The sequence below is a fragment of the Topomyia yanbarensis genome, chromosome 3 (assembly GCF_030247195.1).
Source record: "Topomyia yanbarensis strain Yona2022 chromosome 3, ASM3024719v1, whole genome shotgun sequence".
In the NCBI taxonomy this organism is placed as follows: domain Eukaryota; kingdom Metazoa; phylum Arthropoda; class Insecta; order Diptera; family Culicidae; genus Topomyia; species Topomyia yanbarensis.
The window spans coordinates 386,160,812-386,165,886 of record NC_080672.1 but is presented as its reverse complement, the minus strand read 5'-3'; positions in this window follow the sequence as shown (position 1 = coordinate 386,165,886).

The window sequence follows — 5,075 nt, the reverse complement described above, 5'->3', positions numbered from 1 at the left end:
ATAAGAATTTTAGCTCTTTTTTCTTTAAATACTCTTGTATAGTCAGTCTATTTCGCAATCACCAAAGACAACGGTCACGATGCTCATTGTGGATCTTGCTTCTGCTTGTGCCAGCGCGAAGTGAACGACAAAAACAGTTACACGTATACTTTTATCTTATGTGTATTGTCTGAAGAACAAAGGAGACCGTTCCCTTTATTTTTGTCCTGGTTATCTTTCGAGAAGAGGAACTCGCATAAGCAAGAAGTAGTAGTTCGGCCATATATTGTGGCTAGTGACGCCCAGTGTTTTCGTGTAAGACCAAACATTCTGTGGATGAAAATGGAACTTAAGGTTTCGCAAGTCGCCTAAAATCAAGATCTCACGGATACGGATGATGAGAAAATCTAGGATCGGCTACATAATCTGGCAGCACTTACTTGAAAAGTCGCCATTGAAAGATCATTGCCATATTTTTCTGAAGTGGAATCTATTACAGAAGAAACAATATTGCAAGTATTTCAAATGGTGTTCATGTGGTGAGAAAACGGGTAGACCCTGTACAGCAAAACAGGATGTGATAATACCATTGCACAGAGAAATCTTTGCACATGTCAAGGACAGATTAATACACGCCAGTTCTGTGAATAGACTTCACATTACAGACCTGTTCAGAAGACACTATGGATTCTAACACACAGTGTCCTTAATCACAAACTGTCCCCAAAGTTTTGTCTGTTATTCAGGAAACAATGAGAACTGCAAAAGCTGCGTCGAGTGGCTCAAAATTAACAACCAGTACCATCAATGAGGACGACACTACCTATAGGACAGAGGGTTCACATTCGTGATCCGTAAGGCAAAAATATCTGATCACGAACATCATGGCAGAAATCATGATTATGATATGAAGTGTTCAACAGCGAGAGATAAATAAAGGATCCCGTGATTCAGTTGGAGAGAAAACAATGCTCACGAGTTCAGACGAAGAACTCTCATACTCGTTTCACTGTTTTAATTTATTACATCACATGAATCTATAAAAGACCCGCGACTTCGTTTAGCCGACGCATTGTGCCGTATCGAATAACTTGAAAACCGTTGGAATTTGGTAAGTTTAACCAGAATCATATTAAAAGCATATTTTTCTGAACAAATTAAGCTTCTAAATTATGCAACATATTTGACACAGTGAAAAATAAATAAATTTCAATGATTTAATCTACGAATGGAAGTAGGTAGAATTTTGGAAGAATTCATGTTTATGTTAATATTTGGAAACAGTAAATATTAAAACGTTTGTTTTGTCAGGTCTTTAAGGAAAAATAGTTTGTAATTATTTTTTAGGATAAATTCAAGCAAAACAGTAATGTTTACATTCGGCCAGTTTTAGTTTTTGGAACGATTTTGAATATATTGTAATTTAGATAAAATATGTTATATGGTTCGATGATATTAACACCAATGTAACTCGTTTTCATAAATATCGGTAAGCACAATCATTTGCGCATCACTCGCTTCCGACACCTGGAAGAGAACACATCGTATCATCACCTTCAATTTATGTAGGAGACTAGTTTTTAGATTTTCATAGCTTTAAATAATTCAAATATATCATATACCAGTCAAAAGCAATATTTTTGTCAGTTAGAGTATCTGTTAAACATATGATAGCAAATCCAATGAGGATGTTGTCCGTTTTTAGTCCTTTGAGGCTGGTGGATTTGCAATCATATGGTTTACATGTCATCGAGTAGTCTTATTAACCTCGCGGTTATGTTTCCAGCATTAGCAAATTCTAGTTGTTGCTTTTGTGTGTGTGGTATGAAGAACGAAATAAATTCATAAACATTGAAATATTGCATTTTTGGTTTATTCTGTTATTGAATTCGCGCGGAAAGATGCTTTTTGGCACAATCATTTGTGTTATAATATCGAGAACCACGAGTGCCCCATTTGGTCGCGGACTTTTTGAAGTAAAGCTTCTGTGTTCCCTGGTATAGCTTTCGGATGAATTGACGTAAGAATGATTTCGAATCTGATGACGTACATTCGTTTCATATCGTATGGCATGACTAAGCTGACCAACTCTGACGAAAAAATCCGTACACCGTACCGCAACGAAGCAAAATCGTTCACCACGCTCAGGCAAACAGTCCGCAAAGTGTACGGATTTTTTCATCAGAGTTGGTTAGCTTAGGCATGACCCATGCTGTTGTAGGACAATATGACCTGATGTGAAAATCGAGTAGGAAAAGAAACGGAATCGAAAACAAACTCATATTCAAACGGCTTTTATCATTACACAGTGACCTTTTGTTGTGTATTAACTCATAATCTTCAAATGTTATTCTTCTAAACTTTTGCAATCAGAAAATTGAGTTGTAACCTTCGTCGCAACGAACCGGAATCCGATTATAATTTACATAAAAAACGTCCTCCTAACATCTCTGGTTTGATAGCATATTTGAGGTGTCTTATAAATAGCAGAACATTTAAACAGTTCTTGAATCACGAAGTGACACATTGTAAAATCTATAGAATATATAAATCATAATCACATTCGTACCTCCGTCGATACTTCACGCAGCTGACCGGGTGGATCCGAAAAACCACTTATACATAATCAGTCAAGCACACCCCTCTAAGCTGGCAGCTTATCGTTCACCATCGCCATCCCAAGCAGCAATAGATACACCTAGTGGTTTTGGGTAGTAACTTTTCAGCCCTCACTTCCCGCCTTCTCGATACCTACTTCCAGCTGCCACTCACCATCTCATTACCGTGCCTCGGGTATTGGCAGACCCGGCGGAGGCATGACCTCACGCTGGATGAATTTATGTTGATATGATAGCGGCAAGTTCGACCATTGTTGGATTAGCTTTTCGTTGCGTATCACCGTGTAATCATCGCCACTTGAAAACCAGCTATGTCAAATAGATGAATTGAGAAAAAATCGCCACTTCACTGCCGCGTCGTACCATCGCATCGGGGAAGAAGATTCACTTCGCGTCTGACGCCAATCAATGCCAGCTTTTGTCGTGGAGGCCCAGTGCGGAAAATGAAAACCAGCTTTGAAAACACCGGCTCCGGCTAACCAACATGGCACATACATAACCTTTAATTGTTCTCGCTCGTATGGGTCATCCCGGTAGTGAAAAGTACAGGTTTCATTCTGAGGCCATCATTTGACGTAGACGACTCTATTTCTGATGGACGAGGGAATGAAGCATCGAAATATATTTATTCGTTCGATTTTTTGTTCAGTACATGCGAAAAACATAATAAATGTGGGGGTCTTGAACGACCGCTTGTAGCCAGCCCTGGTCGATCCCTAGCAAGCGTGCAGCTTATGCGCCACTTCCCGTAGGAAGACTGCATGCCAAGATTTGTTTGCCCGGATGAGACTCTTCTTAGGGCGAGTCCCTGAAGAAGATTCACCTAAAAGAAATTAATCAGGATCGAACCAGACAGGCTTATCAAAAATTAGCCTCCAAAAGTCGGGTAGACGACCCTATTATCAACTAGCAGCAATCATTAAAAACCTCATCACCCTCAGATAATTCGCAGTAAGAAATTCCACATACCTAATATATCATCACTGGAACTGCAGCCACTCATCAACAGGTGGCATAACACGTTGAAAGCGAAGCTTTCACCACTCATCAAATTCCGCCAAGCGGAAGACAGTGAAACAAAACGAAAACTACACCGAACGAAGTGACGTAACCATACTAGAACGGGACTAAAACTTGCGGGAGTACTACAAACATTTGATTACATTTTAACTAAACAACATTTATTCAACGGTGCACTGAAAGAATTTCATTTTCATTTAGGTTTGTATTTCTGCATGTTTAATTTTCTAGGCCTATCTCTCTAATTGTGTGCGTATTTTCTCTCCCTACTGTGCTCATTGACCATATCGTGCTAATTTTCTCTCCAGAATCCTTCCAAAATTGATGACGTCACCTCACAGCTCCAGCGTATCAATCAGCTATGGCTTGGCACCCGGGTGACTAATTAAATGGGTTGTGTGTGGCGTTCGTGAATGACGGACTAAAACATAATGGCCGACACACAACCTCAATTCATGGACGCGTCCCTAAATCTAGCCGTCCGTGGACGACTTCTCGAGCGTTTGCGCTCTGACGGCCTAAATTACTGTGGTGTCCTCCCTGGACGCCACCCTTCACACTTATCTAGCAAGAACGATACGACTCACCCAATCTGCTGCTGTTGGTTTCTGCTGCTGTCGATCGTTCTGCTGCGATGGCTGTTTCGATGACGGGCGATTCGATGACGGGCGATTACATCGATCGGCCGCGCCGGTTTCTGACCAGCGGTTGTTGGATGCTGGTTGATGATTTATCGGCCGGAAAAGTTGCGTTGATCTTTCCCGACGATAGAAGGGACGGCTTTTAGACGGGTCGTCCTTCCTTCCGGCGGCGTAACGGTGCCGGGTTCAAATTTCGTCCGATGCGCTTGGACCTGCGCGCGTGTGGTTTTGTTCCTCTCTTCTTCCTCTCGTTCGTCGTAGCTGTGTCAAATAAAGAGGTGCCGTCTGGCTATTGCAAACGGGGTCATTAGCACATGGGGAGGGTCAATGGCACTATAATTTTGAGCACTATTACCTTTCTCCTGAATTCGCACGCACTTTACCACACGCTAGCGTTTGTTACGAACCTACAGACAACTAATGGAACGGGAGAGACAAGAAATTTAGACTAATTCAAAGTACTATCACGACACTTTACATACTTGGAAACTAAACCGGACAAAACTACGCGCACTTTCACTATGTTTGGCGGACTGGGACGAAATGGACTAGCAGCGTTAATCCTCAGATTAGGGAAGGTAATTTCGTACGAACTTACAGGAAGCGCGTATTTTCCCGCAAATTTCTTCGGGCAAGTTCGGAAATCAACGACCCCACTAGCTGTTTTATTCTGTCAGCTAACCCTTGGCTCTATCTGTCCCTTTCCATCATGCATTCCAAGGGAAGGATCGTCATGGTTTTCGTCTTCAGGAGAATCTCAACAGGCAATTTAATTTCTTCCCCTCGCGGAGAGGAGTATTTGCTAGGGTGTTGCGCA